The 15,667-nt window shown below is 39.0% G+C and overlaps 1 pseudogene; it reads right to left on the reverse strand.

Annotated features, from left to right (window-relative positions):
- Positions 1-11,365: 11,365 nt before the first annotated feature.
- LOC130457444 (14-3-3 protein theta-like) lies at positions 11,366-15,463 on the reverse strand (annotated as a pseudogene).
- Positions 15,464-15,667: the final 204 nt, after the last annotated feature.

The raw sequence follows: 15,667 nt of genomic DNA on the forward strand, positions 1-15,667 counted from the left end.
TTGAGTTTATTATATAAGACTGAAGGAATTCCATAAGTTTATAAAGATGAAAAAGTTTAAGGGAGGTATGAATAACATGTTCAAGTATCTGAAGGACTATTGTGGGGAAGAGGTGTTAGATTTGTTTTACTTGGCTTCAGAGGGTAACAATAACTAGAAGTTGTTTTAAAAATGGACTTTAATGGAAGAATAATTTTCTAACAGAGGTATCAAAAAGAATGGGCTATATCTGGCAGACAATGAATTTTCCTTGACTGAAGGTCTTCAAGAATAAACTAGATGACCAATTCCTGTTCAGACATGGGCTAAATTTAAATAATGTGATCTCTGAGAGTTCTTTTGGTTCTGAAATTATTTTAATTCAGAAGAAAACTCTGCTTACATTAGAAAAAAAGTGGTCTTATAGGACAGGAATCAAATCACCTTGTCTTGTTAACATATTCTTTGATTGTAGGGTAGATGGAATACACATGTGCTATAAGCTCAAACAGAGAATTCCTTTTGGGTCTTCATTGTCTCAGCATGTAATTTCTATAACTCATGTCTATTTTTTGTTAACTTCCATTAACATAATGTTGGCACATTTCTTTTACTTAGGTTTTACTAATACAATAATTTCCCCTCCTCACCTGCAGGTCCCTCATTTTCCTTAAATCTTCAAATATTACCTTCTGCATGGGGCCTTTTCTGATTCCCTACTCACACTCACTCCCCAACCTCTATATATTTTATATATATTCGGTGTATGTTTTGTATATCATTCTTTTACATATGATTAAAATATGTACACTCTTTCCTTCCCCCAGAAAATAGCATTTGAAAATATCCATTTATGTGAGGCATTAAATCTATAGAAGGTGTTATAAAAGAAATAACTAGTCTTTAAATTTCTATAGTAGGTTACCCCTGCCAAAATAAATTTACCACAATACAGAAATTATAGAAATAAAAACCTAGGTTAAATTTGCTTAAGAACAAGTTCAGGATTTAAAAAATAATAATAATCCTGAACAAAGATCAGGATTCTAAAGAGGTTTTTTTATTATAGGCAAAATTACATCAGTGACAGAGAAATAATTCTCTTACATATTACAACCTCATACATTCTTTTAGGTTATAAAAGTTTAAAAGCTTCATAATCTCATTCTTCAATGTCATAAAAGTTGAATACTTTTTGTTCAATAGAATTATAATCTCATAAATCTCCTAAAGAAACAAGGAGTAAACTAAGTCAGGTTACAAAAACTACATTTAGAAAGCTCACAATGGGCTAATTGAAAAGGGACATTTATATGCCTACATAGAGTCCTTCTTCAAGTGAGGTATCAAATTACTTCAGGAAGCCTTTGTTCTTTGGGCTTCTTATCTGAGGAATGTTTGAGGCCTTAAGTAATTTTCTAGGGCCATAGGACAGATTTCATCCAGCTCCACAAACTCCTAACTAGGAGAAACTGTCCTAATCCTCCCCAAAGCAAATGATAAAAGGAAATCAATCAAAAATTCTCATAATAAGGGTATATTTCCTTGTTTGGGATTTCAAGAATTCTTTGCAATAACTGCGGTCTGGTCCACAAATTGGGATCTTTTCTTAGTCATTTTACAGATATGGAATATGAGACCCAAAGGTAGGATTCTTATTTTACCACACACAATTCAACAATCTCTTGTCCTATTGACAAGGGCACTGTACCCCAGAAACCCAGGCCAACTATTATCAGGGAAACTCCCTTGCCTTTGCATCCTTGTGTCTCTTAACCTAGAAACACCCAATGACCCTACCTAGGCTCCTGAGATGTTTACCCTTTTTTGTCCTCTAGATTTAAGATGGACAAAGAGATGAATCTTTGTCTCCGGCAGACCCCAGTCAGATGACCACCTCACCCCACCAAATGCCTGAGGGACTAATACTCTCAAAGTCATGTCCACACCAGGACATAGCATCTAAAGAGTATATAAACCCCAGAACTGATGTCATCTGAGGGACAGCCTCTCTACCCATGCTGTCCCATGGAGGAGCAGCCTTTCCTTTCATGCTGTCCTCCCAAGGAACTGCTCCCCATCTTGCTGTTCCACCTTGCTATCCTCCTGGCCACTCTCAACATTACTTTCTAAATTAATAAATCCCTTTTTTTGTTTTTAAGCTAAGTTTTGGAGTCTCGCATTCTTGCAAAAGGTATCCTGCCCGAACACCAAAGGCATCCTTCCCACCCATAACACTATGAAATTCAGTGTCAGACAGAGAAAACACAGAACTACCAAAAGCACTTCAAGACAAGGGAAACAATAATCTTTTGGCCACCATACAGAACCAACACCAGATAAAGCCAAGCTCTGGGAGTTTGGGAACACTGTCTCCAGGAAAGACACCAATAATGGGAATTTTTACTGAACTGTAAAACTCAGGGTCTTATGTCTACTTTAGGGAGTACCTGAAGGAAAGAAAACTGATTGTTTAACATTGATATTGGGAAAAGAAGATATAGCCACAAGCTAGGATACCTGAGAGTGACCTACATATAGTAAAAGAAACTAAAACAAAAAGGGTACCTAAGATTTTATTATATCTGCTAATCCCATCTAGAGTCATCAATGGGTATTTAAGGGTTTATTGCTCAGTCTGGAACAAGCCTAATCCTATATAGGGTGATCAAGGGGTGCTTGAGGGTTTCATAAAACAAAATTGTCATCAGTCAAAACCTATTTAAGTCATGGCTATTTCTCAAGGAGTTAAATATTTGGCTCACTGTGTTTTTCTCTTTTCTCCAACTCTTGCCTTTATACTAGAGGATTTCAGCGGATTCTCCTGTAAACACTCCAGCCTCTCAGTTCTTGCCTTCCTAAACTCCCCAGACCTACTTTACCTTAGCCACACAGGGATAGTCACACTCAGAATCTCACAATCATCCATTTCCATGACCCAAAACTCTGATATTCCTCAATCTGATAATAAACTATCATTCCTTATCCCCTTGGTCTTATCCCTCCTAAACCTGTTTTTTTTACCTCATCCTGATCTTCAGTCTCTCTAATTCTCAGTACTTTCTCAAACTATTCTTCCTGCTCAGACTTTACTCCCTTATCACTGACCATCCTGTAGTTAACCAGCCATATAATTAGTGAATATTTGTTGAATGCTTACCTGATGTCAACCACTATACTAAGCTTTGAGATACAAAAAAAAAAAATAACATATATATATATATATATATATATATATATATATATATATATATATATATGTATATATATATATAAAACACTTCCTAATCTCAAGGAACTGACATTCTAATGAGGGAGGCAACAGGTAAATAAGAAGAAGGTTCAATTCCATACCATTCTCTAATCTTGAATTCCTTTCTTGTCCTATACTACTGGACCCCAATCATTTTCCTCCTATTTTTTGACCTCTTCTTCCCCTATTCACATAGGTACTGAATGGTGAATGGAGACAAGTTAACTAAGAACTAGAAATTTACCTGACCTCATAACTGGGTCCTCAATACAACAAAGCAATCTTTTGTCTTTTCCCTAAATTTCCTGTCCTCCAGAGGTTAGTAGAAATCATTTTTAATTTCCTTAAGCTTTTCACTTCCCATTCTTCTATCTTCTCAGCTGAGGCTTTTTCCTCATATTTTCCTGAGAAATTGGGGACCATTCTTCAAGGGCAATCTCTTCATTCCCCTTATTCTCAAAACCTCGTGATACCAAATCTCTCTCCTTTCCTCTAGAAAATAAGATAGTTTTTCATATCAAGGCTAAACTCTTCTTAGATATCCTTGATTCTATCCCCTTCCATATTATCCAGAAGATTACCCTATCACTGCTACAATGAATAGAGCACTGTGCAAAGAATGTAGAAAGTTAATATTAATCCATATCCCTTTTTGGAACCCCAAAACAACTTTTGGATTTTAAAGGAGAAAAAAACTTGACCTTTACTGGAGCTACAAATTTGCTTCTTCCCCCTTCCTAAAGCAGGATGGAGATAAATTCTTTATCTGTAAACAAGCCTCCAGTGGTGAAGCAATTTGACAGGCAGAGCCATTAGCAGAAGAATTCAGGTGCACTGGTGGTGATTCCTGGCATCCAGAAAACCCACCTCTTGTCCAAACTGAGGTTGGAGTTCTCCAATTAAAGAGGCTTGGGAAACAGACATCATCAAAAACATAAATTGGCATTGGTGGAGGGGAAGAAGTCAGTCTTTTTACTTGGGATTATAGGGATCTAGTTCAGGCTGAGGGGTGAGAGGACTGAGGAAGTAGCTAAGAAATCACATGGTTGGTGGCAACTGGGTGGCTCAGTGGATTGAGCGCCAGACCTAGAGACAAGAGGTCCTAGGTTCAAATCTGGCCTCAGACACTTCTAGCTATGTGACCCTGGGCAAGTCACTTCCCCACATTGCCTTAGCCCTTACCACTCTTCTGTCTTGGAATCAATACATGGTATTGATTCCAAGACAGAATGTAAGGGTTTAAAAAAAAAAGAAAAGAAAAGAAAAAAGAAATCACATGGTTGTGTTGAGGATTAAATGGAATAATATTTCCTAGGCACCTAAAAAATTCTTATTTCCTCCCTTCTTTGATTTAGTCATTCAGTCTTTAATTTTCCATTTTTTTCCCATCTTCTGTTTGTTCCTTGATATTTTGAATATATCCAAATGGTCCTTATCTTTTTTTTTTTTTAAACCTTTCCCTTCTGGCTTAGAACCAACACTAAGTATCAGTTTCAAGGCAAAAGAAGGGGTTGGCAGTAGGGGTTTACTGACTTGCCCAGGGGTGAAATATGAAATAATTATTTGAACCCAGGACTTCCCTTCAGGTCTGGCTCTCTAGCCACTAAGCTACCTTCTGCTCCTCAAATGACCCCATAATTTAAAAAAATTCATTAGACCCCTCAGCTCTAATCTCTTCAATCTTTGATCCCATTTCTCTTTTCCCTTTCTCAGACATACTCCTAGAAAAAGCTATTTAAACTGACTTCTTTTCTTTCTTTTCTTACTTCTCACTCTTTTGTAATCTGACTTCTAATCTCATCCCTCAACTAAAACTGTTATGGGGGAATCTTGAGTGGAATCCCAGGTTTGGGACAGGTATCCTTTGCAAGAATGCGAGACTCCAAAACTTAGCTTATAAATAAAAAGATAAATGTATTAATTTGGAATTCATGTTGGATTGGCTGGGAAGATAGTGCAGGTGGAGCACTGGCTCCTAGAGGAGATGTGTCCTGGGATTTTTATACATTTTAGGCAACATTCTCTAGTCTATGTGATTAGAGAATGGATGATGGAATGAGGTTAGGCAGAAGTGGAGGATGTTTGTCATCTGACTGGGGCTAGAATGATGTCCTGTCCCAAAGACACAAGGGGTAACTGGTGTGGAAAGGAAACTAGAACAAGTTCTGGACTTTCTGCCACTGTGTTGGAACAAGCAACAGTGGGAATATTAGAGAGAGAAGAAATTGTCAAGACTGACAGTTGGTGGGGAAGGGGGCAACTGGGAGTGGCAGTGGATCTTGTGACTAGCACTTCCTTTCTGGCGGGGGTAGTGGGAGGTGCTTTGGGCTTCCCAGTCTCTGGATTAAGGTGCCTCTACTTTCTTCAGCCCGAAGAGAAAGGCCCAACCAGCTCTGAAAGTCAGAACTTTTCCTGTTGCTTGCTGTCTACTGCTTTGATGTTGAAATTAAGAAAACTAGCACAGATATAGCATAGACAAGAATAAGAGAAACCCTCCACCAGCCTGTGAGGCATGGCCTCAGTTCCAAAGCTGAGAAAGACTCCAACCTTATTTAGGGACATCCCTTTTCCCTTTTCCCTGATACCTCTCCAATCCAAACTGGTTATTAAAATTTATCTTATTTGAATATCACAGTCAGATAAGTGGACTATCTTTTCTGAGGCATAGAGAGAGCTGAACTTCAGTTCAGTCAACCGACTACAAATGTTCCTTATCAGACCGCTGCTGGTTGACCAAATTCTGGGGAAAGGCTTGTCCCTCAGGAAGGTCCATATTTACCTGCTCTGGGGCAAGTTCAGCAGCAATCCAGTGAGAAAATATCCCCGCGGGCTATCATAAGTGACTCATTTCTTGGACACCCCATTTGGTTCAAAAATAGCCTCTCAGCAGGGGGCATCTCTCTCCTTTTCCTCACTGGCAGCCATATTCCCTCTCTCCCTTCAACTCCTCCATACCCCTGCTACAAACCTTCCGTATCCCCTGTTCTTCATATCCACTCATCTTTCCTTATAAATATTTTCCTGGGATACATCCCGATGGTATCAGAGCATAACTGAGAGATGTATATCTGTGTCCATCTCATAATCTAGGGAAATCCAAGGGTAATGTTTCTTTCAGGGGTCTTTTCTTATTGCAGGCCTCTAATGCCCAGCATCACCTTTCCCTCAGTACTGCAAGAATGCAAGGAAGGAAAGGAATTATCCTGCTTTCCTTTTGACCTGAAATTCTGGAGTCTGGAACGTCCAGGGAAAGCTGGGGTCCCATGCCAAAACTACTTAATCGCCAAAATTGAAAAAGATTTCTCTGAAGCATCCCCTCTGGCTCACTGTCCCAGCTCTCACAGCTGAGTCACCAGAGGAAGGCTACCTATTCCACCCCTCAATGTTCTAGGGGTAACCTTGAATAGTGGGAATATCCAGTACTGCCCTGAGCCCTCAGTGTGCCTCCTAATACCAATAGTTGATGTTAGTTTACCAAAAAGTATTTCTTCAAAATAGCATAGAGAAAAGTTAGAGAAGTATTCTCAAACCAAGGACAAACTCTCATTCCTTCATCCACTCAGTACCTAGGAAAGTTGACTCAGGTTCAAAGTAATTGATATAAAATATTTCTTCTCCAATCCCCCAACTTCCTGTTGTGAATTTTATATTTACTCCACCCTTCTTAGTCTTTAGAATTTTAGTAAACAGAAATGTATACACCCCGACTTAAGTATTAAGTGGGGGGGGGGGAAGGTCTATGACCTGCCTATACTAGCAAGTGACAAATCAGAAACAACTGACTGACCCCCTGGGCTGTCCAAAAGCCAAGTTTAAGCCACCATTGGTACATGTGAGACACAGGAAGTGATGTTAAAAAAAGAACTGCCTTTATAATTTGCATCACTTACTGTGAGAGGAGTGGGCAGTGGAACTTGACTGTGGAGGAGCTTGAGAGTGAGATTTTAGATGATCACGTGGTGAGTGATAAGGCTGACTCCTCATTCATTGGCTTTTCTGGAGGCAATATCTGAGGCCTCTGAACTCCTGATGGGTTCAGACCAGGCCAGGGCAGCTATCCTTCCCTTCCCTCCCCCCCCCCCCCCAATCTCATTCTTTATTTCTTCCTTTCTATTGTAAATAAACCTCCATAAAATTCCATTCTGATTTGAGTATTTCATTGGTATTTAGAATTCAAATCCCTGGAGACCAACTAAAATATATTCAGTCTCAACCATAACTTTTACCCCTAACACTGTGCATACACTCAGTCTTTGGAGAAGGTGGGCTCAAATTAAAGCAAAAAGTAGTTAGGAACCTGGGTGAGGAAAATATGTGAGCAAGTGATATCTCCTGACCCCAGAAGTCCTTTCCTTTCATCGTAGAGTCTTGTCAGGCTCACTTCTAGGTGAGGCAGATCTGGCAGATTAATTTCTCCTTTGCTCAGCCAGCTTTTTTCATCAGCTAGTTTCTTGAACTCATGTCTGCCATTGATAGATTGGATCAAGCAGATCTTCTTTACTGTACTATAGTCATCCAGAAGTAGCTGATTCTGCTACTAGCTCTAGTAGTTTGTGCTACTAGGAGACCTCTGATGGCTCTTCCAATCTTTAGAAACTCAAAGAGTGGCAATCTGGACCATTCCATCTCCTAATCATTTACCTAATACCCCGAAAGAATAAACCAAATAATAAATAGGCACCATGTGCTCAGAAAAGGCAGATATAACTGCTTCATCCTCCTCCCACAAGCCACCAGGGAAGAGAAAAGAGCAAAAAAGTACTGAGGGAGGCACATATTGATGGTTTGCATATGGTCCTAGTTCAGCTGCATCATCAGTCCTTCTGGCTTTAAAGTCAATTAAAAAACTAATTTTCACACAGCATCATTTCCCCAGTCACTTGTAGCTATCTCCCCAAAGTTCCACATAATAGGTTGAAGCAGAAATATTGCATATGCTCTAAAGACTGGGTGCTCATTGGCTATGTCCCCTATTATATTTCAATTGCCACAGTTGACCTTTTTTCAAAAGACCTCCTCCTCCTCCTCTGTAGCATTTGATACTTAACCACCTTCTCTTCTTAGGTATTCTCTCTTCTCTGGATTTGTATGACACTTCTTTCTCTTGGTTCTTCTATCTATCTGATCACTCATTCTCTGTCTCCCTTGTGGTTCATTATCCATTCCAGATCCCTTATTGGTAGGAATATCCCAAGATTCTTTCCTAAACCCTCTTCTCTTTGCTTTCTTCATGTTCTCTCAGTGACTCTCAGATCTATAGATAACCAGCTTCAGTCTCTCCTCTGAGCTCCGTTCCCACATTACTGATAAGTAGATATGTCAAACTGGATATCCTATATCCATCTGAAACTCAATATGTCTAAAATAAAACTCATTACTGTCTCCCTTAAACTCCTCTCTTAAATCATCCTTCTAGTCACCCAAGATTGTAATCTTGAGATAATCCTCAATTCTTCACTCTCCTTCACTTTGCAAAATATTGTCATTTCTACATTTACATTACATTATTTTTTACATTACATTACATTACAATATCTCTTCCTTCCATTCCCTTTTCATTACTTACAGAGACTACCTGTGATAGGATCACTCTTTACCAGAGTTCCCACTCCCACCATCCATGTAGGGTTAAGAGAGTTTCCTAAAAGATAGAAAACTGTACTCAGACTTGACAGGAGGGTGCTGGAGCCAATTTATATGGGTTCCGGGATTATTGCATTTTCAATGAGAGCATTTACACTGGAAATCAGTCAAAGCTACAAATCAGAACCTGACATTGTTTTGGTGATTGTCTAGACCTAAAGTGATGGAGAAAATGTTAATAATATAAAGCAAACTTAAAAGTGTGCCCTGAATACATTATCTTTTTCAGAAAGATGATTATTAAATCTTTACCAGTATACCTCTGGAGCAAAAGCTTAAACCCTATCTCAATTGATGCCATTTTCTAGTGCCTGATTATATTGGAAGGACTTCTGGTCACCTAAGAGTATTAGAAGGTCTACTTATGTCGAGAGGCCCTTCAGACTTGGAAGGTATCCCAAGACTATGTAAATCATAGCACCCTGCCTTGCTGACCAGAAGTGTTAGGGTTCTTTAATGGAGAAAGGATAGAGATCTTTCTACACAAGCTAACTGCTTCAATATCCTTTTGATGCTATGTCTAAGTAAACATTTTTGTTAATTGTTGAATGAATTATGAGTGTCACAGTTTTGTTCCAAAAATAAACTTAAACTAACAGGACTGTTTTGAGTCAAGCCCATCCATTATACCACTTTTTTATTGGTCATCCTGTCTCCATCCCCTCCTCCACAAAGCTTCCAGAGTGACCTTTTTTTCCAAAAGTTCAAGTCTGACCATGGCACCATACTTAATTCAATAAACTTCAATGATTTTCTACTGGCTAAGATAAACAGAAAATTCTCTGCTTTGGCTTTTAAAGCCCTCCTCAACCTGACCCCAATTTGTCTTTCCAGCTTAAATATATGCAATATATATCTATATATAAACTCACCTTCTTGTATTATATAGTCTAGTTCAGTTGACCTCTCTTCCATATGCAGCGCTCCATCTTCTCTTTCCATATCTAGAAGGCACTTCATCCTCAAAGAATCCCTCACTTCTCTACTTCAGCATCTCCTTCTAAATGAAGCCTTTCCCAATCCCTTCAATTGTAAGTGCCTTCCTGAACTCTATTTTGTTTATTTTGTGTTCTATTTATATTATCAATTATGTAATACTTATCAATAAACATTTATTAAGTACCTACTATATACGATGATAACTCAGTTTTTGTTGATAATCTGGCCAGAAACAATTGGTGAAATCGAAAATGAAGGAAAATAGAGGCAATTATTTCCATGTGAATCAATGTAAATTCAATTAATTCAGTCTAGACATTCCAAAATACATACTCAAAACAGTTTATAGAGAATAAATGTAGTGTTTAATACTAAAAACAATAAGAAATGAATATAAAATGCATATGAAAGACTAATGTAAAGAATAAATAAACATTTAGTATGGCATTTACCTTTCCGAAGACTCTTCTTGGTGTATGGAAGACAGCAAGTAGGGGAAAAAGAGGTTATTGTTTGGAAGGGGAATTCCCCTCCATAGGGACCTTAGCTATCAAGGCATTATCTGGAAAGACTTTAGAAAGAATCTGACATGTAGAGGAGTTGTTACCTTGATTATGTCCCTCTTCTCAGCTGAGATATTATGGGAGAATTTCTATGCGACTGAGATGAGAGAGCACATTCATTCTGGATATTTTCAGGCACATGTTCTCCTCCTTATGCTTTATCTGACTTTCATTTGCTAACTGTATGGATAAATGGATTTATTTGTTTTTCAATATATGTATTGCTCTCACTGAGCTGGAGAAAGGCTGTTACCCCTTGTTTTCACAAAATTAGCATCAAGGTCAAGTGGGCACACTGCCAAGGAAGTGCAAGACGACCGACCAAAACTGAGATAAATTTTTTGCAGAAAAAAAAATCTATGAAAACCGAAACCGAAAATAACTAATGTCAACGAAAACCAACGTATTACTGGACTAGACTCTGTTCTAATTGCTGGGGATACAAAAAGGGGCAAAAGATAGTCCCTGCCCTCAAGGAACTTACAATCTAGTGGAGGGAGACAACATACAAATGAATATCTACAAAGGAAACCATATAATGGATAAATAGGATACAATTAACAGAGGGAAGATACTGGACTTGAGGGGTTGTGGAAGGCATCCTATAGAAGGTAAAATTTTAGTTGGAACTGAAGGGAAGCCAGGGAGGTCATTCGTCAGAGCAGAGGAAGAGAGAGAGCATACTAGGCATGGGAGATGAGGAAAACGCCAAAAGCCAAGAGATATGTTAAGATTACAATTTTCTGGAGAATGTATCTTAATTTGTAATTATTAAATATAATAAAAGAATCAGTCAGAATAATAATATAAAAAGAAATATCTAAGCTCTTTGAAGAATATATTTTAAAGTCTGTTATGGTTTCTGTTTCATTTGTTTTAAATGATACCCCAAATGGCAAAATTACATCTGATAGTTACTCTGTGCTTTGTAATATTATCCGACTTATTACAATGAAGTCTGTCATAAAAATTATGTTCCAGCAAAGACTGTACACATAAGTTAAAACATATATCAAAGGCCCAAACTAAAAATGTTATGAAATTTAATTTTTACTAACTAATCTGGGATGTTTGTCAAATTCATTATAATGAAATCTTAGTTGTCAATATACTACTCTGTCATTTTCTGACTTTATTAGCCCATTACTTACCTTTCTATAGTCATGTACCTTTTTTCAGTGTTATCCAAAAAGAGGAACATTGTTGTGTTAGTTATAATCTAATTTTAAGTGATGAATTCTAGCATCAGGTCCCAGACCTTTACTAGAATGAAAACTGACTAGGATTAGTATTACTTTTGGTTTAAAGTCATTCTATGATTTGATGAGGAGGAAGAGGAAGAAGAGTGGGCAGTTAGGTGACACAGTGGGTAGAACACCAGCTCTTGGAGTCAGGAAGACCTGAGTTTAATCTGGCCTTTGACACTTCCTAGCTGTGTGTCCATAGGCAAGACACTAAACCCATTTGTCTAGCCCTTGTTCTTTTGTTTTAGAATTGTTACTAAGACAAAAAGGAAGCTTTTTTTTGTTTATAAAATGTAATATTATTTTATGTTACTTTGCTGTTACATAGGGCATAACATTTTCACAAAGCTTTTTTGGGACTACAATCAATGATTAGCCACACACAATAGTGGTCCAAACTTTCTAAGTAATGATCACTGGACAAACATGACACCTTCTCATATGTGCACAAATCTGCATGGAAAAGTACTAAAAATGTTAGGCCTGGACTCGTGTATTTCCAATGGTTTCCCCCATTCCAGTGTATTAAGAAATGACATGCACTTTAATTTACCAAAAAGCAACATTTGTATTATGGTAGTTACATGGTACTTCTATTACATAGTAAAGTGTGTAAGGGTTAAAATTATGGTTGAGACTGAATGTAATAATTATATTTGGTTGCCAAGGATTTTATTTAATCCTAATGAAACACCCAAACTCAGCTGGAAATTTTATGGTGATTTAATTACAACAGGAGGAAGAAAATATTAGAGGGAGAGAGAGAGAGGGAGAGAAGGAAAGGAGTTTAACTCAAAACCACTCCGGCTCAAGCTGAGCCAAAGCGGGAGTTTAAGGCCCTGGAGAGCCAAGGCAGAGAAGGGAGTCAGTCCTTATCAATCACGTGACTGATCTGAAGGAAAGCTGTCTGTGGGGCTCCTCCAAGCTCGAGCTCCAGGATGGAACTGGCGTCTAGTTCTCTCCACAGGAAGTCACAAGAACTCCAGAGGCTATTCTCTATCTCACTTCCTGCATCTCACATGTGCCAATGGTGGCTCAATCTTGACTTAGGACAGCCCAGAGGTCTGTCCTTTTTTTGCACATGTCTGTTCAAGGCCATTTTCTCAGATAATTAAATCTTAAGATTGATGCAGACCTTCCTAATCTTGTTAAACTAAGAAGGGTGGAGATTGTAGAGTTTCCAAGACATGATTCTGTTATTCCAAGTATCTCTATTGTCATTGATCAGGAGATAGCTAAACCAGATCTTCTAAAGAATGGTCTGATTAGGGTGGAATAGTTTTTAAAATTCACAAGTGAACACCACCTACAAAGGCAGGAGTGTGAGTGAACTTTTATTGAGAGGGAAATTGTCAAATGAAACAGCAGCAACTGAAGAGTAAGAAAATCTCCTGCTGTCACAGACATACTGTGGACTCCATAACTTATTTTACAGTAGGTGGATTTCAGCTCATGATCCCTGACCCTAAAATGCCAAACCTATTTCCATTTGACCCAATACTTCCAGATTCCTCTTTAAAGGAATATATAATAAGAAGAGCATGTGAAAGTTGTTTGCTGAAAGGAAAACCTTAAAAAATATGGTAGGAATATGGGGGAGAGAAGCTATGTAAAACACTTGAGTTGCATCTAACTACATTTTCATATATTCACTGTAATACAAAACACAGTTACTTGCAGAACTGGTTCAGATTTTTAAATACCAGATACACTTTTGTCCTCTACATAAGTGTTTGGAAGTTACTTCTGTTTATATGAAATGAAGCTATTAATACTTTTCTACAGCAGTAACCACACACCAGGAAGGCCAGGACAAACACAAATCAAGGAATGGAGTTTTCCCAAAATTGATTTCCATACACATGTATGGGTTCTCTTTTGCTATAGGAAATCCAAGTGGAGCTCTAAGGAATAGAGACATGTAAAAAGGTTTCTTGAGAGAAAGGAAGATGACACCCTGTATGAATTTTAATTTTCTGCACCTTCTGCAGCATCACATTCTTCTCCTGCACTGTTTGATGTCCATAAGGTTAGGTTGTATTGTTGTTAAAATATCACCTTTAACGGTTGCTATAATATTAAAACTATGGTTGGTCACCAAGGAATTTACTTATGAAATTCCTAAAATGAAACACCCAAGTCAGAATGGAGTTTATGGTGGTTTAATCACAATGGGAGTAAGAAAGGGGAGAGGGAGAGAAGGAGAAAGGAGAAAGGGGAAAGGTTAACTCAACCTTCAGAGGGAGATTAGGCCCTAATGCCAAGGTAGAAAGGAAAATCAGTTCTTGACTCACGTGACTGATCTGAAAGGAAGCTGTCTGCAGGCCTCTTCCCTCCTCAAGCTCCTAGCATGAACTGGCATCTAGCCCTGTCCACAGGAAGTCAGCAAATTCCAGAGGCTGTTCCCTACCTCACTTCCTGTGCCTCACAAGTGCCAATGGTGGCTCAAACTTGGCTTAGGACAGCCCAGGTGGGCAGTTAGTTATTTCTGATTTGTCATTGACTAGCACATGGGTGTGCACAATCCTGGGTGCTAGACCAAGCAAGATGGAGATTTTAAAATTCACAGTTGTCTCTAAGCAACTGCATGATAAGGGTACTGTCTTTGTATGAGTCTTCATTCAGTGCATCAAGTTCTGCAATGGCCTCATCAAAAGCCGTTTTAGGGGGCTGCTGAGTGGCTCAGTGGACTGAGAGCCAGGCCCAGAGACGGGAGGTCCTAGGTTCAAATCTGGCCTCAGCTACTTGGCAGCTGTGTGACCCTGGGCACTTGACCCCCATGGCCGAGCCCTTACCATTCTTCTGCCTTGGAGCCAATACACAGTATCAACTCCAAGAGAGAAGGTAAGGGTTTAAAAAAAAAAAAAAAGCCGTTTTAGCCAGTGTGCAGGCGAGCTGGCAGTTATTAAGGATCTCATAGTAAAATACAGAAAAGTTAAGAGCTAGCCCCAGACGAATTGGATGTGTAGGTTGCATCTCTTTCTTGCTGATGTCAAATGCTTCTTGATAAGCTCCTTGGGAATTATCTATTGTTTGTTTCAGCAAGGTACGGGAAGTAGTCTCCCTTCATTTTCAGATGGAAGACTTTGCTCTCTGGATTGGTTGCATTGGCTATTAAAAACTTGTCCAACAATTAATTCCAGAACAGTGGTGCAGATGGATCTTAGTTCACACTCCACTTTCTCCCAGTAGTCCTTGCAAGGCTGCATCTTCTTGTCACTGGTGTCGGCTTTCTGCTCAATGCTGGAAATGACCCTCCAAGCTGACCTTTGCCACCCCCCCACCCCCCACTACATTCTTGTAGGCCACCAAGCGAGAGCACTCCTTGTTGGAGAGCTTGGCCCCCTGCTCGGTCACCGCCTTCATTCAGGTGGCCGTGTCATCATAGCTCTCCGCCTGCTTGGCCAGCTTGGCCTTCTGGATCATCTCAGTCTTCTCCATAGTGGACAGGTTGCCCGTGGGAGTGGGGGTGGTAGTGGCGGCAGCAGGGCTTCAGGGAGAGGGAGAAGCAGCTCCAAAGGTGGGGGCAGGAGACAATAAACTCAGATCCGTTAAGAGTCCTCAAAAGTCTAAACGGGGGGAGGGAGAGAGAAGGAAAAAGAAAAGAGGATTGAAATATAAGAGAAAACCAATGACACGGGTAGGGAGGGGCATGGAGGATGAGAATGAGGCGGCCAAGTCAGACTAGACATCCTCCACCCCACCCAGCACCACCGGCACTCAAAAAGTAAACATTTTTTAAAACAAAAAGAAGAGGAAAAAGAGAAGAAAGATGGATGATAGATAGATAGATGGACAGATAGTCAGGCAGATAGATAGATGATAGATAGATAGATAGATAGATAGATAGATAGATAGATAGATAGATAGATAGAAAGGTAGATAGGTAGATAGATGGATAGATAGATAGATAGATAGATAGATAGATAGATAGATAGATAGATAGATAGATAGAAAGGCAGATAGGTAGATAGATAGATGGATAGATAGATAGATAGATAGATAGATAGATAGATAGATAGATAGATAGATAGATAGATAGAAAG

This window comes from Monodelphis domestica, chromosome 1 (assembly GCF_027887165.1).
Source record: "Monodelphis domestica isolate mMonDom1 chromosome 1, mMonDom1.pri, whole genome shotgun sequence".
Lineage (NCBI taxonomy): Eukaryota > Metazoa > Chordata > Mammalia > Didelphimorphia > Didelphidae > Monodelphis > Monodelphis domestica.